Here is a 26,184-nt window from a genome sequence, read left to right as displayed (position 1 = left end):
TTGAATCTTTTGGATCTAAATATTCATGCCACCATTAAGAAGAATTACATTGAAATTATGCCAAGTAGCACTCCGCATCAAAAATTCTGTTTTTATCACTTCCCTACTCGAGGACGAGTAGGAATTAAGCTTTGGGATGCTGATACGTCTCCAACGTATCTATAATTTTTGATTGCTCCATGCTATATTGTCTACTGTTTTGGATGTTTATGGGCTTTATTATATACTTTTATATCATTTTTGGGACTAACCTGTTAACCCAGAGCCCAGTGCCAGTTTCTGTTTTTACCTTGTTTTAGGGTTTCGAAGAAAAGGAAAATCAAACGGAGTCCAATTCACCTGAAACTTCACGGAACTCATTTTTGGAAGGAAAGAAGCCCAGAAGACTTGAAGTGCACGTAAGGGAAGCTTCAAGGAGGCCACGAGGTAGGGGGGCGCGCCCACCCCCCTGGGCGCACCCTCCACCCTCGTGGGCCCCTCGTGGCCCCCTGATGTACTTCTTCCGCATATATATATCCATATACCCTAAAAACATCGGGGATCACAATAGATCGGGAGTTCCGCCGCCATAAGCCTTTGTAGCCACCGAAAACCAATCTAGACCCGTTCTGGCACCGTGCCGGAGGGGGAAATCCCTCTTCGGTGGCCATCTTTATCATCCTGGTGCTCTCCATGACAAGGAGGGAGTAGTTCTCCCTCGGGGCTGAGGGTATGTACCAGTAGCTATGTGTTTGATCTCTCTCTCTCTCTCTCTCTCGTGTTCTTGAGGTGATATGATCTTGATGTATCATGAGATTTGCTATTATATTTGGATCCTATGATGTTTCTTCCCCCCTCTACTCTCTTGTAATGGATTGAGTTTTTCCTTTGAAGTTATCTTATCGGATTGAGTCTTTAAAGATCTGAGAACACTTGATGTATGTCTTGTCGTGCGTATCTGTGGTGACAATGGGATACCACGTGATTTACTTGATGTATGTTTTGGTGATCAACTTGCGGGTTCCACCCATGAACCTATGCATAGGGGTTGGCACACGTTTTCATCGTGATTCTCTGGTAGAAACTTTGGGGCACTCTTTGAGGTCCTATGTGTTGGTTGAATAGATGAATCAGAGATTGTGTGATGCATATCGTATAATCATACCCACGGATACTTGAGGTGACATTGGAGTATCTAGGTGACATTAGGCTTTTGGTTGATTTGTGTCTTAAGGTGTTATTCTAGTACGAACTCTAGGGCTGTTTGTGACACTTATAGGAATAGCCCAACGGATTGATTGGAAAGAATAACTTTGAGGTGGTTTCGTACCCTACCATAATATCTTCGTTCGTTCTCCGCTATTAGTGACTTTGGAGTGACTCTTTGTTGCATGTTGATGTCTACTACACAACCTTCTTCTTGTAGACGTTGTTGGGCCTCAAGTGCATAGGTTTGTAGGACAGTAGCAAATTTCCCTCAAGTGGATGACCTAAGGTTTATCAATCCATAGGAGGCGTAGGATGAAGATTGTCTCTCTCAAGCAACCCTGCAACCAAATAACAAAGAGTCTCTTGTGTCCCCAACACACCCAATACAATGGTAAATTGTATAGGTGCACTAGTTCGGCGAAGAGATGGTTATACAAGTGGTATATGGATAGTAGATAAAGGTATTTGTAATCTGAAATTATAAAAACAGCAAGGTAACTAATGGTAAAAGTGAGCGTAAACGGTATTGCAATGCTAGGAAACAAGGCCTAGGGTTCATACTTTCGCTAGTGTAAGTTCCCTCAATAATACTAACATAATTGGATCATATAACTATCCCTCAACATGCAACAAAGAGTCACTCCAAAGTCACTAATAGCGGAGAACGAACGAAGAGATTATGGTAGGGTACGAAACCACCTCAAAGTTATTCTTTCCAATCAATCCGTTGGGCTATTCCTATAAGTGTCACAAACAGCCCTAGAGTTTGTACTAGAATAACACGTTAAGACACAAATCAACCAAAACGCTAATGTCACCTAGATACTCCAATGTCACCTCAAGTATCCATGAGCATGATTATATGATATGCATCACACAATCTCAGATTCATCTATTCAACCAACACAAAGGACCTCAAAGAGTGCCCCAAAGTTCCTACCAGAGAATCACGACGAAAACATGTGCCAACCCCTATGCATAGGTTCATGGGCGGAACCCGCAAGTTGATCACCAAAACATACATCAAGTGAATCACGTGATATCCCATTGTCACCAAAGATATCCACGGCAAGACATACATCAAGTGTTCTCAAATCTTTAAAGACTCAATTAGATAAGATTACTTCAAAGGGGAAAATCAATTCATTACAAGAGAGTAGAGGGGGGAAGAAACATCATAGGATCTAAATATAATAGCAAAGCTCGCGATACATCAAGATCGTACCATCTCAAGAACACGAGAGAGAGAGAGATCAAACACATAGCTACCGGTACATACCCTCAGCCCCGAGGGAGAATGAGGGAGTCCTGGATTAGGGGGTGTCCGGATGGCCGGACTATACCTTCAGCCGGACTCCTGGACTATGAAGATACAAGATTGAAGACTTCGTCCCGTGTCCGGAAGGGACTTTCCTTGGCGTGGAGGGCAAGCTTGGCGATACGGATATGTAGATCTCCTACCATTGTAACCGACTTTGTGTAACCCTAACCCTCTCCGATGTCTATATAAACCGGAGGGTTTTAGTCCGTAGGACAACATACAGAACAAAAATCATACCATAGGCTAGCTTATAGGGTTTAGCCTCTCCGATCTCGTGGTAGATCTACTCTTGTATTACCCATATCATCAATATTAATCAAGCAGGACGTAGGGTTTTACCTCCATCAAGAGGGCCCGAACCTGGGTAAAACTTCGTGTCCCCTGCCTCCTGTTACCATCCGGCCTAGACGCACAGTTCGGGACCCCCTACCCGAGATCCGCCGGTTTTGACACCGACATTGGTGCTTTCATTGAGAGTTCCTCTGTGTCGTCGCCGTCAGGCTTGATGGCTCCTACGGTCATCAATAGCGATGCAGTCCAGGGTGAGACCTTCCTCCCCGGACAGATCTTCGTCTTCGGCGGCTTCGCACTGCGGGCCAATTCACTTGGCCATCTGGAGCAGATCGAAAGCTATGCCCCTGGCCGTCAGGTCAGATTTGGAAGTTTAAACTACACGGCTGACACCCGTGGGGACTTGATCTTTGACAGATTCAAGCCAGAGCCGAGCACGCCGCACTGTCACGACAAGCATGATCTAGCTCTGCCGCCGAACAGTGCCCTGGAGGCCGCACCCGCATCGGCTTCGACCCTTAATTCGGAGCCAACTGCGCCGATCGAGGATGGGTGGTTGGACGTCGCCTCGGGGGCTGCGATCCCAACGGCGATCGAGCCGAACACTAGCCCCGCACTCCGCGAGACTCGTGATTCCAAGGAGCCGGACTCCTCTCCGGACTCCGAAGCATTCGCGCCCTTGCCAATTGAATCCGATTGGGCGCCGATCATGGAGTTTTCTGCCGCGGACATCTTTCAGCACTCGCCCTTCGGCGATATTATGAAATCACTAAAGTCTCTCTCTTTATCAGGAGAGCCCTGGCCAGGCTGCGGTCAGCAAGGTTGGGATACGGACGATGAAGAAATTCAAAGCGCACCCACCACCCACTTTGTAGCCACTGTTGACGATTTAACCGACATGCTCGACTTCGACTCTGAAGACATCGACGGTTTGAACGCCGATGAAGGAGACGATGAAGAACCAGCGCCTATTAGGCCCTGGAACGCCACTTTGTCATATGACGTATACATGGTGGATGCACCAAAAGATGACGACGAGGAGCGGAAGGACGCACCGAAGGCTTGTTCCCTCAAAAAGCAGTCAAAGCAGCGACGCAAGCGCCGCCCCAAATCCCACCTCGACAGAAATAGCGATCACACAGACCCAGCGCTGGAGCAGGGCGAACCGCTGCCGGACAACGGCAATCCGGATAATCAAACCGAACAAACAAATTCTATCAAGGATAATGGTCCGGACGACATAACACCAGACAAACACCCGGAGCAGCACAATGCCCATAAAAGGCTTGTTGCCACCGCGAGGAGTCTTAAAAAGCAGAAGCAAAGGCTCAAGGCCGCGCAAGACACACTCCAAATCAGATGGAGTAAAGTACTCAACACAGCAGCGAGGTACGACGACAATCACCCCTCCAAGAGCTACCCAAAGCGGAAGCTGCTACCCGAATTCGATGAGGAGGCCTCAGACCCCCCACAACCAAATATCAAAGTAGCCACCTGGTCGGATAGACGACCCCTCTACCAACACAGAGTGGCATACAACGCCGCTCACAATACAACACGCGACCCATGCGAGGGCTCGCACCCAAAAGACGGCACAACAAGATCCATTTATGGACCACGCAAGCGCGCCCCAGCATACAATGCAACACAACAAACATCTGAACAACGCGGTACACCCAGATACAGGGGTGCCGCACACCCCCTATGTTTCACCGATGAGGTGCTGGACCATGAATTTCTAGAGGGATTCAAACCCGTAAACATAGAGACATACGACGGAACAACAGACCCTGGGTCTGGATTGAGGACTACATCCTTCATATCCATATGGCTCGAGGAGATGATCTCCACGCCATCAAGTACTTACCCCTCAAGCTCAAAGGGCCAGCTCGTCACTGGCTTAAAGGCCTCCCCGAAAGCTCCATTGGAAGTTGGGAAGAGCTCGAAGACGCCTTTCGGGCAATTTTTCATGGGACTTATGTCCGACCTCCGGATGCGGAGGATTTGAGTCATATAACTCAACAGCCCGGAGAGTCAGCCCGAAAGCTTTGGAACAGGTTTCTTACTAAAAAGAACCAGATTGTCGACTGTCCGGACGCCGAAGCCTTGGCAGCTTTCAAGCATAGCGTCCGTGATGAATGGCTCGCCAGACACCTCGGCCAAAATAAGCCGAGAACGATGGCCGCATTAACAAACCTCATGACCCGCTTTTGCGCGGGTGAGGACAGCTGGCTAGCCAGATGCAGCACCAGCGACCCCAGTACATCTGAAGTTAGAGATGGAAACGGGAAATCACGGTGCAACAACAATAACAAACACCAGAATAAAGAAGACAGCACGAAGGGCATGACAGTAAATGCCAGATTCAAAAGCTCTCGGCCAGGTCAAAAGCCGCCCCCTAAAGGCACCAGAGATGAACTGTCCAGCCTCAACAAAATTCTGGACCAAGTATGTCAGATCCATAGTACCCCTGGTAAACCTGCTATTTATACCCACAGAGAATGTTGGGTCTTCAAGCAGTCCGGCAAGCTCAACGCCATACACAAGGGGGAGGATACACCAAGTGAAGACGAGGACGAGCCTCCCAAGCAAGACACGGGGGAACAAAAGAAATTTCCACCAGAAGTCAAAACAGTAAACGTGTTACACATTATCAAGGGGAAAAACAACGCGGCACTCCCAGGAAAATATACCCAAGTGCCTGTCACCGCGAGGTCCTGCCACTGGTCGTCTCAACCGATCACTTTCGACCATCGCGATTACTCAGCAAGTATCCGACATGCAGGATGGGCTGCCCTGGTATTAGACCCAGCAATTGGCGGATATCACTTCACACGAGTCTTGATGGACAGCGGCAACAGCCTAAACCTAATATATCAGGATACAATCCGCGGGATGGGGTTAGACCCAACACAAATTCGCCATAGCAATACTACCTTTAAAGGAGTAACGCCAGGCCCAGGGGCTCGTTGTACGGGCTCCCTCCTAATACAAGTTATATTTGGCTCCCTTGATAACTTCCGTCGCGAGCATTTAACCTTCCACATCGCTCCGTTTCAAAGTGGCTATCAAGCACTGCTCGGACGCGAAGCTTTCGCTCGCTTTAATGCAATACCACACTACGCCTCCCTCACACTCAAGATGCCCGGTCCACGTGGCATCATTTCAGTGCACGGAAATATCAAGCGATCTCTGCGCGCCGAAGAGAGTGAGGCTGCCTCGGCAGCCGCACACTAAAGGCGCCCGGACCAGCGAAAACATCCAATAGGTCGTCAAGACCTCAGACACAACTAATCAAGTCCGGGGCCGCTATTTATACCGAATAAAGTGGTCACACCCCTATTTGTCAATACAAGGGGCTCAACGCGCGCAGACAAGTGGCAATTTCTTCTCATCTTGAATTATACATGGTTTCTTTAAAAACTATCTTTTTGCACGACAACTTTTTCACTTAACTTCCTCTCTTTTACAGACGATCATCGTGCTACACCCGTCCAGGATACGGCACAACAGAGACACAAGCGCAGACGTGCAGCAGGGACCCGCTCCAAGGATTCTTTTTAGATTAAGACCCTGCGTAAACCTTTTTTACTGTCTCTTGTTGATACATATCCACCGTTGAGAAGGATGCTGACGTCTTGGCATGTGGCCACGCCAGAACAATGCACGTACCTGGACACAAGGGGCTTCTTACAAAGGCCATTATTTAGGCCCGGTTTATACCACAAAGACCGAATACCTTAGGGAGTGTTCGGCGTCGCGAGTTTGGCCCTATATGCATCAGCTCCGAATCATTGTCTTTGGTCAAATGTTGGGTTTGCCCGGCTCCTGTGTTTTGGTGCCTTACGTTCCGCTTTACCGGCTAAGGTAGCACCAGGAGAACTACTGCGATTGTGCCCTGGTTCATCCGGACGAGCACCTCAGTAGAGAAAGCCGAAAACTGACTGTCATGATATAGCGTGAGACTGGTCAACCACTCGATGACCTGTGGAATGTTAGAATTCCTCCGCCTTAACGAAGGGCCGTTTTCCGGCCAGGCATGTACGCACCCCGGGATCGGGAGAGTGCGGAGCCACCAGGGGCTATCTAGTAGCCCCACTGTCAAACTCCTATGGCTAAGTGAAAGTGCTAAAGCATTATAGTCCGGTTGCCTCGCTCGCTCCGCTATCACCTCCTTAATAGGACCAAGACGTTGGGTTAAGTGTGAACGCGTGTTTTTGCGAGCACCTCCGCATTATATGCGTGGGGGTTGAAGCCGACGACTGCAATCTTTCAGGTTATACACATGTATACATAAACGGCCGCCTATGAGGCATCATATTACTTTCAGGCAAAAGTATAAAAATAGCCTTATAAAAATTTATAAAAGCATTTCGCTTACAATGAGATTACATATCACTCAAACATAATATTTTTTGAGCACCGGGTCTCTATCAAAAGAGCACCCTCAAGAACTTCTTCAAATTAGTGCTCAGCAGCCCTTCGACCTATGGCCGAATCCCGCGCTGCAACAGTGGTAGCATCCATCTCCACCCAGTATGCTTTAACACGGGCAAATGCCATCCGTGCGCCCTCTATGCACGTCGACCTCTTCATCGCATTAATGCGCGGCACCACGTCAAGAAACTGCTGCACCAAGCTGAAATAGCTGTTCGGTTTTGACCTTTCCGGCCACAGCTGATCCACAACAGACCTCATGGAGAGTCCGGACAACCTATTTAGTTCGGCCCATTCGGCTAATTGGTCAGTCAATGAAAGCGGACGCTCGGGAGAATGGAATTGTCTCCAAAACAGCTGGTCTACTTCACGGTCCGTCTGACCCTGGAAGTACTTGGCCGCATCAGCAGTGCTCGCCGCCAAATCCATATACACATCCTCCGAACTCCACAGCCAATCCAGAGGGGCATACCGTGGATCTCCGAATTTCCTCCGCAACATAAAGGATTTCCCAGCTACAATATCCCCGGCTCCCTACAGCTCCTCCTTCTTTGCCCTCATAGCAGAGCAGAGGTCTTTTCTCGTCGCAGCAGCCTTCTCAAGGTCCGATGCCTTCGCTTGGTTTTCCTTTTCAAGAACCCGACAACGGTCGGCGGCGGCTTTTAATTCTATGGCCATCTTGGCCATCTTGTCTCGGCTCTCGCCATGCACGGCCTTCTCGGCTTGCAACTCTTCGGCCGCCTTCAAAGTAGCCGCATTACCCAACCTCGCTTGTTCCTTGGCTCAGGCAAGTTCTGCCCGCAAGACTTCAACAGTGGCAGCTCCATCTGCAGTCATAACATATTAAAGATACTGGCATCATGCTGCTCTTCCTATGTGGTGTTTACCAGATAATGACACTTACCTTGTGCCTCGTCAAGCCTTTTGTTAACAAGCTCGATGTCGGCGCCCGCCGCATCCAACTGCCGTTCTAAATGGGCAAACTCGCTAGTTCGGCTAGCCACCGGAGCTTCCATCACCTGCACATAGAGGCAGTATGGTCATTACCTGGGAATACGATCCTCTGTTCGTCATCGTTTCCGATGACAACCAGAGTCTCAGGGGCTACTATCTACACAGGGCACACCTAGCATGTGCAGGACTATCATACATTATTTTACGTACCTCAAAGCCTGTTAGTAGACTCATAAAAGCTTCATGCAATCCGCTTTCGGCGGACGCAATTCTCTCCACCATCGTATTCATTAGCATACGGTGTTCATCTGAGATGGCTGCTCGCCCCACCAACTCCCTCAGAGCCTCTGATCGCACACTAGACGGTGCCGGACTCTTTTGTCTGCTCTCTTCGGGATCCGGACACTGGGAGCTCCGGGGGTCAATGGTATTATCTTATGGCCTCACCGGACTCGGAGAGGCCCTCCGCGACGACACTTCGGGGTCGCCCGCTTCCGGAGCGGAGGAGTCGGGAGGAGGCGTTTCGCTCTCCATCATCTCTGGAAGAAGATCCCCCGAAGACAAGCTCATTTGAGAGGGGCTAAGGCCCGAACTGCAAAAGATATATGCGGTGGTTATTTCCTCAGAAGAAAAGATGGCATACCTGTGCTATTACAGTATTTCGGGTCACTTACGACTCGCTAGAGAATTGATCCCCTCGCGGACTTTGTGCGGCAAAAGCACCCCCCAAGGTAGGACCCTCTGTGGGAGACTTCTTCTCCCGTTTGGAAGCTTCGGCTTCCAAATCCCCGGGCGCAGTCCTTTTCCTCCTCTGGCCGTCTTCCTTCATGGAGACGCTCACTCCCTCGGTTAGAATGGGCAGCGTTGGGGGCCCGCGTCCGCCCATATTATCCTCCCCGGTATCTTCCTTCAAGGGCTCCGGGCAGGGTGCGACCTGGAGCATCTTTTCCAGTACCGGATTTTCCAAACCCTCAGGGAGGGGGGCCGAACACCGAATCAACTTCTCCTTTATTAGCTAGTCCTGGTCAAAAAGCGAACTCTCAGAGATAACTTCGTAACAAATGAGAGATAGTATGTTCGGCTGGAAGATTCCTTACCTGTTCGGCGGCGCGGTTACTACTCAGGCCCACGTCCTCGGTGATTTCCGGACACTCCACTTGGGGTCCGAAGAATGACTTGTACATCTCCTCGTGCGTCAGGCCGAGAAAATTTTGAATGACACACGGTCCCTCGGGATTGAACTCCCACAGGCGAAGAGGCTGGCGTTTGCAAGGCTGGACTTGATGAACCAACATAACTTGTATTACCGCAACCAAACTAAAATCTCCATTGAAGAGATCTCGAATGCGGCTTTGCAGTATAGGCATGTCCTTGGCTGGACCCTAGCTCAGACCTCTGCTGATCCATGACATCAGTTGTGGTGGAGGGCCCGAGCAGAAAACAGGGGCAGCCGCCCACTTGGCACTTCTAGGAGCCATGATGTAGAACCACTCCTGTTGCCACAATTCAGACACCTCTGGGATGGAACCTTTGGGCCATGGAGCTCCCGTCATCTTGCGTATTGAGGCACCTCCACACGCTGCATGTTTCCCCTCGATCATCATCGGCTTTACTTCAAAGGTCTTGAGCCATAGGCCAAAGTGAGGGGTAACCCGGAGGAAGGCCTCGCACACGACAATATATGTCATGATATGAAGAAAGGAGTCCGGAGCTAGATCATGGAAGTCTAGCCCATAATAAAACATCAAACCCCTGACGAAAAGATCCAGAGCAAGGCCTAGACCTCGGAGGAAGTGGGAGACGAACACGACGTTCTCGTTGGGTTCAGGGGTGGGGACGGCCTGCCCTCGGGGAGGCAGCCGATGCAAAATCTCGGCGGTCAGATATCTGGCCTCCCTCAACTTTTTGATGTCTTCTTCCATGACGGAGGAAGGCACCCATCGGCCTTGAAGGCTAGATCCAGACATGACTGAAGGTTCAGAGCACCTGACCTGAACTTTGGGCATTTGAGCTTGAGGAGGGGGAAGGATTCGATTGAGCATGGGAAGGAAAAATAAAATCCTTGTCCCTTTATAAAGGGGGTGAATATCAAGCGTCCTCTCCGTGTCCGTTTGGACTTGCCTATAATCTAGGAGTCCTAGAAGCGGTTGGGTTACCCACGCCCATATTGATGAGAATCCCGGAATAAGGGGACACGATCTCTGCTTTAACAAGACGTGCCAAGGAAACCGCCTCGCATGACGCGCTAAGGTGGGATAATAAAATGACTCAGATAAAGGCTTGGCCGTGGTGTGTCACACCATGGAATACGTCAGCAGATTAGATTTGTGTAAATATTATTCTCTCTGTGGCAATATGTGGAAACTTATTTTGCAGAGCCGGACACTATCTTTGTGTTCAAAATCTTCTATGAAGTACTTGGAGGAGGAACCCGCCTTGCAATGCCGAAGACAATCTGCGTGCCGGACTCGTCGTCATTGAAGCCTGGTTCAGGGGCTACTGAGGGAGTCCTGGATTAGGGGGTGTCCGGATGGCCGGACTATACCTTCAGCTGGACTCCTGGACTATGAAGATACAAGATTGAAGACTTCGTCCCGTGTCCGGAAGGGACTTTCCTTGGCGTGGAGGGCAAGATTGGCGATACGGATATGTAGATCTCCAACCATTGTAACCGACTTTGTGTAACCCTAACCCTCTCCGATGTCTATATAAACCGGAGGGTTTTAGTCCGTAGGACAACATACAGAACAACAATCATACCATAGGCTAGCTTATAGGGTTTAGCCTCTCCGATCTCGTGGTAGATCTACTCTTGTATTACCCATATCATCAATATTAATCAAGCAGGACGTAGGGTTTTACCTCCATCAAGAGGGCCCGAACCTGGGTAAAACTTCGTGTCCCCTGCCTCCTGTTACCATCCGGCCTAGACGCACAGTTCGGGACCCCCTACCCGAGATCCGCCGGTTTTGACACCAACAGAGAACTACTCCCTCCTCGTCATGGAGAGCACCGGGATGATGAAGATGGCCACCGGAGAGGGATTGCCCCTCTGGCAGGGTGCTGGAACGGGTCTAGATTGGTTTTCGATGGCTACGGAGGCTTCTAGCGGCGGAACTCCCGATCTATTCTCCGTTTTGGAAGTTTTACGATACGTAGGTATATATGGGTACAAGAGGTACGTCGGTGGACCAATGGGGGGCACGAGGCAGGGGGGCGCGCCCCAGGGGGGTGGGTGCGCCCCTACCCTCGTGAGATCCTCCTTCATCTTCTGACGTAGGGTCCAAGTTTATCCGGTAGGTTTCCTTCCAAAAATAACTTCTCCAGTTGATTTTGTTCTGTTTCGACTCCGTTTGATATTCCTTTTCTTCGAAACACTGAAATAGGCAAAAAAACAGCAAATTTGGGCTGGGCCTCCGATTAATAGGTTAGTCCCAAAAATAATATAAAAGTGGAAAATAAATCCCAATATTGCCCAAAACAGTAGATAATATAGCATGGAGCAATCAAAAATTATAGATACGTTGGAGACGTATCAACATCCCCAAGCTTAATTCCTGCTCGTCCTCGAGTAGGTAAATGATAAAAAGATAATTTTTGTTGTGGAATGCTAGTTGGCATAATTTCAATGTAATTCTTCTTACTTGTGGCAAGAATATTCAGATCCATAAGATTCAAGACAAAAGTTCATATTGACATAGAAATAATAATACTTCAAGCATCCTAACTAAGCAACTATGTCTTCTCAAAATAACATGGCCAAAGAGAGCTATCCCTACAAAATCATATAGTCTGGCTATGCTCTATCTTCACCACACAAAGTATTTAAATCATGCACAACCCCGATGACAAGCCAAGCAATTGTTTCATACTTTTGATGTTCTCAAACTTTTTCAATCTTCACGCAATACATGAGCGTGAGCCATGGATATAGCACTATAGGTGGAATAGAATGGTGGTTGTGGAGAAGACAAAAAGGGAGAAGATAGTCTCACATCGACTAGGCGTATCAACGGGCTATGGAGATGCCCATCAATAGATATCAATGTGCGTGAGTGGGGATTGCCATGCAACGGATACACTAGAGCTATAAGTATATGAAAGCTCAACAAAAGAAACTAGTGGGTGTGCATCCAACTCGCTTGCTCACGAAGACCTAGGGCATTTTGAGGAAGCCCATCATTGGAATATACAAGCCAAGTTCTATAATGAAAGATTCCCACTAGTATATGAAAGTGACAACATAGGAGACTCTCTATCATGAAGATCATGATGCTACTTTCAAGCACAAGTGTGGTAAAAGGATAGTAGCATTGCCCCTTCTCTCTTTTTCTCTCATTTTTTTATTTTTTATTTTTTTATTTGGGCCTTTTCTCTTTTTTATGGCCTCTTTTCTTTCTCTTTTTTTATTTGGGCTTCTTTGGCCTCTTTTATTTATTTTCCGCCCGGAGTCTCATCCCGACTTGTGGGGGAATCATAGTCTCCGTCATCCTTTCCTCACTGGGACAATGCTCTAATAATGATGATCATCACACTTTTATTTACTTACAACTCAAGAATTACAACTCAATTCTTAGAACAAGATATGACTCTATATGAATGCCTACAACGGTGTACCGGGATGTGCTATGATGCATGAGTGACATGTATGAAAGAATTATGAACGGTGGCTTTGCCACAAATACGATGTCAACAACATGATCATGCAAAGCAATATGACAATGATGAAGCGTGTCATAATAAACGGAATGGTGGAAAGTTGCATGGCAATATATCTTGGAATGGCTATGGAAATGCCATGATAGGTAGGTATGGTGGCTGTTTTGAGGAAGGTATATGGTGGGTTTATGGTACCGGCGAAAGTTGCGCGGTACTAGAGAGGCTAGCAATGGTAGAAGGGTGAGAGTGCGTATAATCCATGGACTCAACATTAGTCATAAAGAACTCACATACTTATTGCAAAAATCTATTAGTTATCGAAACAAAGTGCTAAGCGCATGCTCCTAGGGGGATAGATTGGTAGGAAAAGACCATCGCTCGTCCCCGACCGCCACTCATAAGGAAGGCAATCAATAAATAAATCATGCTCCGACTTCATCACATAACGGTTCACCATACGTGCATGCTACAGGAATCACAAACTTCAACACAAGTATCTCTCAAATTCACAACTACTCAACTAGCATGACTCTAATATCACCATCTCCATATCTCAAAACAATTATCAAGTATCAAATTTCTCATAGTATTCAACACACTCATAAGAGAATTTTATTATTCTTGAATACCTAGCATATTAGGATTTTAAGCAAATTACCATGCTATTTAAGACTCTCAAAATAATATAAGTGAAGCACGGGAGTTCATCTATTTCTTCAAAATAAAATTACGACCATGCTCTAAAAGATATAAGTGAAGCACTAGAGCAACAACAAATTACTCCGAAAGATATAAGTGAAGATCAATGAGTAGTTTAATAATTATGCAACTATGTGAAGACTCTCTAACATTTAATAATGTGAGAACTTGGTATTTTATTCAAACTACACAACCTTCTTGTAGACGTTGTTGGGCCTCCAAGTGCAGAGGTTTGTAGGACAGTAGCAAATTTCCCTCAAGTGGATGACCTAAGGTTTATCAATCCGTAGGAGGCGTAGGATGAAGATGGTCTCTCTCAAGCAACCCTGCAACCAAATAACACAGAGTCTCTTGTGTCCCCAACACACCCAATACAATGGTAAATTGTATAGGTGCACTAGTTCGGCAAAGAGATGGTGATACAAGTGGTATATGGATAGTAGATAAAAGAATTTGTAATTTGAAATTATAAAAACATCAAGGTAACTAATGGTAAAAGTGAGCGTAAACGGTATTGCAATGCTAGGAAACAAGGCCTAGGGTTCATACTTTCGCTAGTTTAAGTTCCCTCAACAATACTAACATAATCGGATCATAAAACTATCCCTCAACATGCAACAACGAGTCACTCCAAAGTCACTAATAGCGGAGAACGAACGAAGAGATTATGGTAGGGTACGAAACCACCTCAAAGTTATTCTTTCCAATCAATCCGTTGGGCTATTCCTATAAGTGTCACAAACAGCCCTAGAGTTCGTACTAGAATAACACCTTAAGATACAAATCAACCAAAACCCTAATGTCACCTAGATACTCCAATGTCACCTCAAGTATCCGTGGGCATGATTATACGATATGCATCACACAATCTCAGTTTCATCTATTCAACCAACACAAAGGACCTCAAAGAGTGCCCCAAAGTTCCTATCGGAGAATCACGACGAAAACATGTGCCAACCCCTATGCATAGGTTCATGGGCGGAACCCGCAAGTTGATCACCAAAACATACATCAAGTGAATCATGTGATATCCCATTGTCACCACAGATATCCACAGCAAGACATACATCAAGTGTTCTCAAATCTTTAAAGACTCAATCCGATAAGATTACTTCAAAGGGGAAACTCAATTCATTACAAGAGAGTAGAGTGGGGAAGAAACGTCATAGGATCCAAATATAATAGGAAAGCTCGCAATACTTCAAGATCGTACCATCTCAAGAACACGAGAGAGAGAGAGAGATCAAACACATAGCTACTGGTACGTACCCTCAGCCCCGAGGGAGAACTACTCCCTCCTCGTCATGGAGAGCACCGGGATGATGAAGATGGCCACCGGAGAGGGATTGCCCCTCCGGCAGGGTGCCGGAATGGGTCTAGATTGGTTTTTGGTGGCTACGGAGGCTTCTGGCGGCAGAACTCCCGATCTATTCTCCGTTCTGGAAGTTTTACGATACGTAGGTATATATGGGTACAAGAGGTACATCGGTGGACCGAAGGGGGGCACGAGGCAGGGGGCGCGCCCCAGGGGGGTGGGCGCGCCCCTACCCTCGTGAGCTCCTCCTTCATCTTCTGACGTAGGGTCCAAGTCTATCCGGTAAGTTTCCTTCCAAAAGTAACTTCTCCAGTTGATTTCGTTCCGTTTCGACTCCGTTTGATATTCCTTTTCTTCGAAACACTGAAATAGGCAAAAAAAACACCAAATCTGGGCTGGGCCTCCAGTTAATATGTTAGTCCCAAAAATAATATAGAAGTGGAAAATAAAGCCCAATATTGCCCAAAACAGTAGATAATATAGCATGGAGCAATAAAAATTATAGATACGTTGGAGACGTATCACATGTTGAGGGATAATTATATGATCCAATTATGTTATTATTGTTGAGAGAACTTGCACTAGTGAAAGTATGAACCCTAGGCCTTGTTTCAACGCATTGCAATACCGTTTACGCTCACTTTTATCATTAGTTACCTTGTTGTTTTTATAATTTGAGATTACAAATATCTTTATCTACTATCCATATACCACCTGTATCACCATCTCTTCGCCGAACTAGTGCACCTATACAATTTACCATTGTATTGGGTGTGTTGGGGACACAAGAGACTCTTTGTTATTTGGTTGCAGGGTTGCTTGAGAGAGACCATCTTCATCCTATGCCTCCTACGGATTGATAAACCTTAGGTCATCCACTTGACGGAAATATGCTACTGTCCTACAAACCTCTGCACTTGGAGGCCCAACAACGTCTACAAGAAGAAGGTTGTGTAGTAGACATCAGTAGCTAGCTAGCTAGTACTACTTAATTACTTACCTTGGGTCACCACCAATACAACTTTTTTTTTCCAGTTGCCTGGAGTCACCTTGATGAACTTTGCCTAAGCCCTGCCCGCCAGCAAAGAAAATGAATAAAGGGGTTATTAAATAGTTGATATCAGGAAATGACGAACTAATTAAATAGGCCGAGATATAGTTAATAATGGTTGAAATTACCTGTTGACTATCCCCTTCAGGATGGTGAAGTCACTTTCTTCCTTAAGTAGTGAGTCTAGTACTTCAACTGTTTCTTTATCAACTTTAATGATTAACAAGATCCAGTGGTAACTACATGCGCACACGTTTGTATGTCTTAATTAAACGGGCATGTGCACAACACTAATCAACTACCCTAAACCATATACACTTAATTATTAACATCTAGCTAGCTAGTAAGCAAAAACAGAATTTGTAGTACAAGACAATGTGACTCACAGGAAGTTGTAAGAAAGTAGTATATCTTCATTGGTATTGAGGTGCTTGAAGAACTCTAGCATGCTTTCCTCTAAACTTGCTCGACAACTTGGAATTTTCCATGTGTGTTCATTAACGGTATTTGGGTCAATGAACCCAATGCCATAGCGTCCAAATTTTTTCATTTCATACATCTTCATCCTGCATAATACCACAGAAAATAATATAGTGAGGATAATTGTAGGTAATGATTGATCAAAATGATCACTACAGGTAGCTTGAGACTTAAATTATAGACAGAAATCCCTTACAGACAATATCAACTAACGATAGATTTGTTGAGTGCGTCTTGATTGAATAATTGAAATAGTTCTGTATACTCAACAGCTAGAGCTTTCTCATGGAAGTAATGTTCCTCCTTGACATTCACCATGGGGGACTCTCGATTGAAAATCTTGGTAATGTTCATGTACCATTGATGCAATTCATACATTCTCGTTGGGAGGTTCTTGACTTGCTCGGGCTCGACCAAAGGTTGGCCGCGGACATATTTCCGTTTTATTTCCTCCTGTCTAAGCGGAGACATGGGCTTGATCTCGAGGAATTATCCAACACTGATACCGAGCATTTTAGCCTGGCTACATGCTCCTCGGTTATTACCAGATTGTCCAGCTGGGGAATGCTTTGCCCATATTAATATAGGGCGCGCGTACTCTCATGTGTTATTGGCACAACAAGCAGGGGGATCGATTGCGCTGCCTGTTCTCCTAGTTGGGAAATGGTTTTCCCGCATTTTTTGCCAGCTGCTTGTTGGCTCGAGCTCGAGCTCGGTTCCTTTTGTAGTCGTGCTCGATGTGCCTTCCTGATTTGGCGCTCATAGTCTGAGTCAACAGGCTTGGGAGCTGGTGGTCTAGCCATACAAATGAAGTGGTCAATCTTTTCCTCAGGCACTTTCTCCCTTGGCGGCGGTGCTGGTTTCAGTTTGAAATGGGCGTCCAGTTGGGCCTGCACTATGGCTGCGTTTTTCTCCTCGGTCATGTCATAAGGCCTCTGAGGAAGAGGAGCGAGGCTTGGACCATATATATATCGCTTGCCTCTGCCTGTACCTCCTATACTACCTCGACTCGTACCGCTACGCACCATAGCTGCGGCGGCTCTCTTCTGCGATTGCTGAGGCGGCTGAGATGGCTGACGTGGCCGAGTTGGAGCAGGAGTCTGCTCATGCATTGGTGGACTTAGAGGAGCGGGAGTCAGCTGACACGGTGGCGGACTTCGAGGAGGAGTCGGCTCACGCATTCGTGGACTTGGAGGAGCGGGAGTCTGCTGACACGGTGGTGGACTTCGAGGAGGAGTCGGCTCATGCGTTTGTGGACTTGGAGGAGCGGGAGTCTGCTGACTCGGTGGCGGACTTCGAGGAGGAGTCGGCTGACACGGTGTCGGTGGCCTTCGAAAGATGATGCAATCCTTTCTCCATAGGATGATACGATGTATGGCCTCTCCCAGTGTGTGCTTGTCCTCACCTCCAGGAATGTCATGCTCTAGCCCCGAATATTGGTCCACCACCTCATCAACCAAGACACGAGCATAGCCCGCTGGAATCGGGTTGCAATGGAAGGTTGCTTCGGGGGATTTGTAAAAGCAACGGCGTCCGCCACCTTCATGGATATGTTCTTCATTTTGAAGTGTAGCTCACAGTTAGTGTTCTCTATGATGTCATCCACAGGGTATGTATCCAGCAGTGCGTCGCCCGGGGCGGAACCAACGCTGCTTCTCGGCATGGATGGGACGGTGCTATCCAATGCTAGATCATCCGCTAGCTGATGTCGTTGCTGAGACCCCCTTTCCTGGCTAAGTGAGTCGATCTGCTGCCGCTGCCGCTGGAATTTGAGTGCCAAGTCCGCGTGCCTTGCTTGTAGGCCTTGAAAGCATTCTACTTCCTGCTTCCTCTGCTCCTCCTCCAGCTTCCTCTTCTTCTCCTCCTCCATCTTCTTTCTTGCATGGCACTTGTAGTCGTCGTTCCATTTCGAAAAGCCCTCATACCAGGGAATAACGCCCCTCGTGTTCTTCTCGGGTGTTCAGGATTTCCCAGGGCGCGCGTAAGCTCGTCCTTCTCTCTGTTGGGCGTGAACACCCCTTTTCGAGCATCTTCTATTGCATCAAGTAACTTTTGTTCGGCTCCTTTTAGACTTGCCTTCTTCAAAACCAGGCCTGTCTTCGGGTCCAACGCCCCCCATGCGCATAGAACCAAGTTCTGCGCCTGGGGGCCAGCTCCTAGTAACTGGAGTGACTCCTGCATCCACCATCTCTTGCTCAGACTTATCCCACTTAGGCATTGCCTCCATGTAGCCACCTGGCCCCAGCCTATGGAACTGCGTCTTTTTTGCGGCATTGGCCTTGTTTTTCCTCGACCGTTCCTTAGATAATTCTGATTCCTTGAATTTCACGAAAGCGGGCCAGTGTTCTCTTTGCTTCTCCAGTGTTCCCTTGAATTCTAGAGTATTCCTTTCTGCAGCGACGTAGTTTCCCCATATAGTTTTGTTGTGGGTGTTGAATGCAATTGCCATCTTCCTAAGAGCAGCGTCCTTGACTTTCTGCACATCTGCATCAGTGAAATGATCTGGTAGGGTGAAATGTTCCATCATAGATTCCCAAAGCTTTTCTTTTGCATTGTCGTCTACCCAAGTAACATCTGGACGTTTAGTTTTTGGCTCTTTCCATTCTTGAATGGAGATCGGGAGTTGGTCCTTCACAAGAACTCCGCACTGACGAACGAACTTGTTCGCAATGTTCTTAGGCATGAGGGGTTCGCCATTAACCTTGATGGAATCAATGTTGTACTTTACACCCTCCTTCAACTTTTTGCCCGGGCCTCGCTTTGTCCTGCTGTGTGTAGAAGCAGATTTGCTCGATCCGGAGGGCTGAAAGAAGAAAGATCGATTCGTTAATATATCTTCAAATAAAAAGAACATGTGATGATCACCAGATGCCTGCTTATATAAATATACCTCGCCGGTAGTCTTTGTTATTTCAAGATCAACATTGTCTGCATCATCATAAACATTGTCTGTGTCATCATAATCATAATCATAATTCATGACTTTATCAGCTCGATCGTCGAGATCGAATATCTTATCATCACCCTCCCCGTTATTGTTCAGATATTGGGAGCCGTCATCTGCTTCATTCAGATCATCTCGCATGCGAGGGCTGCGTATGATCTCGAACAGGGCCTCTTCTCCCTCTCTGCCGGTATTGTCCGCCATAGCTACTATTTAACTAATCCAGAAGAAATATAAAACAATTTAGTATTCAAATTACAATGCATGGATGCAATCAATAAGGAAAAACTGAATCATATAGTACATAATATGCATCGTCTCGAATAATATATAACCTCGAATACATCGTCTCGAATAATATATAATCTCAAATACATCGTCTCGAATAATATATAATCTCGAGTACATCATCTCTAATAATATATATAATCTCAAATACATCGTCTCAAATATTATATATCGAATACATCACTAGCTAGGTAGCTAATAAAGATCGAATACTACAGAAAAATCTAGGCCACTTGCGGTTCCTAGGGCGCGGGCGGTGGACACCCAAAAAGAAGGAACCATCACAGGATCATATCTCCGGTCATCTGCCCAAAGAACCTGTTAGGTATTGGAGAACATGACGTCCATAGCAGCCATGTAGTGATAGATGTGCTCGTCCTCCTCCCTGACATAGCGACGCACCACCTCCGGCAGGGCCGGCTCCCTTTGCACCAACGGCAGGGGCGGGCGCGGCGACGGGGACGACAGGGACGGGGACGGCCGGGGCGGCGGCGACGAACTACGAGGGGGACAGACGGCGACGTGGGCGGCGACAAGGGGCGGCGGCGACTGGGCAGAGGAGAAGAAGCAGAGGGAGAGATGAGAAACTGATTTTTTTGAAGTGTTTTCTTATATAGAACCCCCCTTTAGTACCGGTTGGAGCCACCAACCGATACTAAAGGTCTGTTTTGACCAGGCGAAGCGGCGGGAAGTGCACCCCCTTTAGTACCGGGTGGTAGCTACAACCGGTACTAAAGACCCCCCCCCCTTTAGTACCGGTCGGAGACACGACCCGGTACTAAAGGGGATGTGCTGGCGCAGGTGCAGTGCGGCAAGTTTAGTCCCACCTCGCTAGCCGAGGGGCGTCCGCACTGGTTTATAAGCCCTAGTGCGGTAGCTCTCTCGAGCTCCTCTCCAAAGCAGGCCTACCGGGCCTACCTGTTCTGTGCTGCCCTGTGAGCCTACTGGGCCTTTGCGGGCCTGCATCCTGGGCCAACAACACATTGGGTTTCTAGTCGTATGCAGGCCGCTATGGCGCAGTAGGCGGGCTTTTTTATTTTTCTTATTTTTTTTGCTTTATTTATTTTTTATTTTTTTGAGTTGTTTTTGCTGTATTTAGAGTTTTTTGTGAATATTTTTGCTTTAGGTACAAAAAATTACAAACTTTCTATTAGTGCCAGTAGTTTTCAAATTTGAATAGTTTAAATTTTGAATTATTTGAAATTTGTGTGAATCACTAGTTTGTGAATAACTTAACTTTGAAAATAGATTTTTGAGTGATTCTTTTTTTCTTATGTTTAATATTAGTGTGTTTTATCATTATATTAAATTTGGTAATGCTTAGGTTATTTAAAAAATGAAATGCCTTTGTAACAGATGAGTTTTCGTCCGAAACCCTGATACTTCGAAAGAGATTGTCCATTTTGTACACGAAGTGCATCCAGTTTTTGCCGTAACCATATCTACTTTTTTGCACGTGCTATATGGGTGAAATTATGATACCATGCCAACTTTCAACCTTTTCTGATTTCATTTGAAGTGCTTTTCAATTTCAGGGTCATTTAGCTGAAAAAATCAGCAAATGCATGAAAGAATTTGTTTGCACATAAAATTTCTTCGTGTTTCAAATGCCAAAACACATAACTACCCTAACTAATATAGAGATTCCCTTGTGGGTGTGAAACACAGAAGAAAGTGATGATAGTGAAGCCGATCACATCCCAGATCTTTGGGTGTGAAACTTTTTCTTCGCGTGTGTCCCTTTGCGCTGTAACCTGGAAAATCTTCATCATTTAACTGGATGCTCGGGTCAATATTCACTATGAATGGAGCAACTGCATCAAACTTTTCATAATCTTCTGACATGTCTGTCTTGTCATCCACTCCCACGATGTTTCTCTTCCCAGAAAGAACTATGTGGCGCTTTGGCTCATCGTATGATGCATTCGCTTCCTTATCTTTTATTTTTCTCGGCTTGGTAGACATGTCCTTCACATAGAAAACCTGTGCCACATCATTGGCTAGGACGAATGGTTCGTCTGCATACGCATGATTGTTGAGATCCACTATTGTCATTCCATACTGCGGGTCTTCCGTTACCCCGCCTCATGTCATATTAACCCATTTGCACCGAAACAAAGGACCTTCAAACCACGTCCATAGTCAAGTTCCCATATGTCCTCTATGTAACCATAATATGTTTCCTTTCCCGTCTTGGTTGTTGCATCAAAGCGGACACCACTGTTTTGGTTGGTGCTCTTCTTATATTGGGCGTTCATGTAAAATGTATTCCCATTTATGTCGTACCCTTTGAAAGTCATTATATTCGAAGATGGTAACTGGGACAGCGAGTACATGTCATCTTCAATAGAGGCATCATGCATGGTACGTGTCTGGAACTAGCTGGCGAAAGTCCTCATTTTTTCACGTGTAATCCAGTCATCGGACCGCTTCAGGTGTTTGGAGTGTAGAAAATTCTTGTGTTCGTACATATACGGAGCCACCAAGGCGGAATTCTGTAGAACTGTGTAGTGTGCTCCAGTGAGAGAATGTCCGTCCATACATATCATTTGATCCCCTCCTAGCGTGCCTTTTCCATCCAGTCTGCCCTTATGCCGCGATTCAGGAACACCAATCAGCTTAAGGTCAGGAATAAAGCCAATACAAAAATCAACGACCTCCTCATTTTCATGGCCCTTGGAGATGCTTCCTTCTGGCCTAGCATGGTTATGAACATATTTCTTTAAGACTCCCATGAACCTCTCGAAGGGAACATATTGTGTAGAAATACAGGACCCAAAACGTTAATCTCTTCGCATAGGTGAACTAGGACGTGCGTCATGATGTTGAAGAAGGATGGTGGGAACACCAACTCGAAACTGACAAGACATTGCACCAAATTATTCTCTAACCTTGGTATGATTTCTGATTCGATTACCTTATGAGAGATTGCATTGAGGAATGCACATAGCTTCACAATGGCTAATCGAACGTTTTTCGGTAGAAGCCCCCTCAATGCAACCAGAAGCAGTTGCATCATAATCACGTGGCAGTCATGAGACTTTAGGTTCTGGAACTTTTTCTCTGCCATATTTATTATTCCCTTTATATTCGACAAGAAGCCAGACGGTACCTTAATACTGAGTAGGCATTCAAAGAAGATTTCCTTCTCTTCTTTGGTAAGAGCATAGCTGGCATGACCCTGATGTATGCCGTCTTTTCCGTGCATACGTTGCTGGTCCTCCCGTGCCTCAGGAGTATCTTTTGTCTTCCCATACACACCCAAGAAGCCAAGCAGGGTCACACAAAGATTCTTCGTCATGTGCATCACATCGATTGCGGAGCGGACCTCTAGGTCTTTCCAATAGGGCAGGTCCCAAAATATAGATTTATTCTTCCACATGGGTGTGCGTACGTCAGCGTCATTCGGAACAGGTTCTCCGCCATGACCCTTTCCAAAGACTACCTTCAAATCCTTGACCATATCATGTACATCAGCACCTGTACGGTGGCGAGGCTTCGTCCGATGATCCGCCTCACCTTTGAAATGCTTGCCTTTCTTTCTTACGGGATGCCTACTCGGAAGAAATCGACGATGTCCCAGGTACACATTCTTCCTACAATTATCCAAATATATACTGTCGGTATCATCCAAACAGTGCGTCCATGCACGATATCCCTTGTTTGTCTGTCCTGAAAGATTACTGAGAGCTGGACAATCATTGATGGTCACGAACAGCAATGCCTTTAGGTTACATTCTTCCTGTCCGTGCTCATTGATGACCCACAAGTATAGGGGATCTATCGTAGTCCTTTCGATAAGTAAGACTGTCGAACCCAACGAGGAGCAGAAGGAAATGATAAGCGGTTTTCAGCAAGGTGTTCTCTGCAAGCACTGAAATTATAGGTAACAGATAGTTTTGTGATAAGATAATTGGTAACGAGTAACAAGTAACAAAAGTAAATAAAGTGCAGCAAGGTGGCCCAATCCTTTTTGTAGCAAAGGACAAGCCTGGACAAACTCTTATATGATGTAAAGCACTCCCGAGGACACATGGGAATATCGTCAAGCTAGTTTTCATCACGCTCATATGATTCATGTTTGGTACTTTGATAATTTGGGATGTGGGTGGACCGGTGCTTGGGTGCTGTCCTTACTTGGACAAGCATCCCACTTATGATTAACCTCTATTGCAAGCATCCGCAACTACAACAAAAGTATTAAGGTAAACCTAACCATAGCATGAAACATGTGGATCCAAATTAGCCCCTTACGAAGCAACGCATAAACTAGGGTTTAAGCTTATGTCACTCTAGCAACCCATCATCTACTTATTACTTCCCAGTGCCTTCCTCTAGGCCCAAATAATGGTGAAGTGGCATGTAGTCGATGTTCACATAACACCACTAGAGGAGAGATGATACGTCTCCGTCGTATCTATAATTTTTGATTGTTCCATGCCAATATTATACAACTTTCATATACCTTTGGCAACTTTTTATGCTATTTTTGGGACTAACATATTGATCCAGTGCCCAGTGCCAGTTCCTGTTTGTTGCATGTTTTATGTTTCGCAGAATATCCATATCAAACGGAATCCAAATGGGATAAAAACGGACGGAGCTTATTTTTGGAATATTTGGAAAATTCCGGAAGAAAAATCCACGTGAGACGGTGCCCGAGGTGGCCACAAGGCAGGGGGGCGCGCCTGCCCCCCTAGGCGCGCCCCTGACCCTCGTGGGCCACCCATAAGGCGGTTGATGCCCTTCTTCGGCCGCAAGAAAGCTAATTTTTGGTAAAAAACATGGCGAAGGTTTCAGGCCAATCGGAGTTACGGATCTCCATATATATATGAAACGGTGAAAGGGCAGCAGAAACAGAGAGAGGCAGAGAGACAGATCCAATCTCGGAGGGGCTCTCGCCCCTCCCATGCCATGGAGGCCAAGAACCAGAGGGGAAACCCTTCTCCCATCTAGGGAGGAGGTCAAGGAAGAACAAGACGAAGGGCCCCCCTCTCCCATTCTCTTCCGGTGGCGCCGGAACGCTGCCGTGGCCATCATCATCATCACCGCGATCTACACCAACACCTCCACCATCTTCACCAACATCTCCATCACCTCCCCCCTCTATCTACATCGGTCCACTCTCCCGCAACCCGTTGTACCCTCTACTTGGACATGGTGCTTTATGCTTCATATTATTATCCAATGATGTGTTGCCATCATATGATGTCTGAGTAGATTTTCGTTGTCCTATCGGTGGTTGATGAATTGCTATGATTGATTTAATTTGCTTGTGGTTATGTTGTTGTCCTTTGGTGCCCATCATATGAGTGTGCGTGTGGATCACACCATAGGGTTAGTTGTATGTTGATAGGACTATGTATTGGAGGGAAAGAGTGACAGAAGCTTCAACCTAGCATAGAAATTGATGCATACGGGATTGGGGGGACCAATATATCTTAATGCTATGGTTGGGTTTTACCTTAATGAACGTTAGTAGTTGCGGATGCTTGCTAATAGTTCCAATCATAGGTGCATAGAATTCCAAGTCAGGGATGACATGCTAGCAGTGGCCTCTCCCACATAATACTTGTTGTCGGTCTAGTAAAGTAGTCAATTGCTTAGGGGCAATTTCGCAACTCCTACCACACCTTTTCCACACTCGCTATATTTACTTTATTGCTTCTTTACTTACAACAGCCCCTACTTTTTATTTACTTGCTCTTTATTATCTTGCAAACCTATCCAACAACACCTACAAAGTACTTCTAGTTTCATACTTGTTCTAGGTAAAGCGAACATTAAGCGTGCATAGAGTTGTATCTGTGGTCGATAGAACTTGAGGGAATATTTCTTCTGCCTTTAGCTCCTCGTTGGGTTCAACACTCTTACTTATCGAAAACTATTGCGATCCCCTATACTTGTGGGTTATCAAGACCTTTTTCTGGCGCTGTTGTCGGGGAGCAATAGCGTGGGGTGAATATTCTCGTGCGTGCTTGTTTGCTTTATCACTAAGCAATTTTTATTTCCTGTTATTAGTTGTTTTCTATCTTTAGTTATGGGTAGGAAACGCAAAATACCAAAAAATAGTTGTACCTACTAAACCAATGGTTGAAGAACCACTCAAAATCTATCACACTGCTGAAGCTTATTACTTGGATCATCTTCGATCCCTATGTGCTCGTGCTGAAACCCCAACTAGCTTAGTTGAGGGCAAATCCTTAGATGAGCATGCTTGTTATGTGCGACACCAAATATCGGAAAAAGGGAAAATTTTACTGGGTTAAATTCATCGTTTGCAATGCTATGCTTGGAATTTATGCGAAATATATGATATTACTTGTTGTTCTGAAAACCCTAAGAAACACCTTCCCAATCAATGTGAGTTTAGTGATAATGGAATCGTATCTCCCTATGCTAAGGGTGTTTATAGTTACTATGATGTTCAACAAATTGAAGAATTTGTTGCTTTTAAGGGTGCTTATGAAATTGCTTCTTTGATTGAAATGTATGATGCTACTCTTTACAAATCTGAAAATTTTGCCATACTTAAATATTTCTATGATAATTATGCT

Source organism: Triticum aestivum, chromosome 1A (genome assembly GCF_018294505.1).
Source record: "Triticum aestivum cultivar Chinese Spring chromosome 1A, IWGSC CS RefSeq v2.1, whole genome shotgun sequence".
Lineage (NCBI taxonomy): Eukaryota > Viridiplantae > Streptophyta > Magnoliopsida > Poales > Poaceae > Triticum > Triticum aestivum.
Note: the sequence above shows the minus strand (reverse complement) of the source record.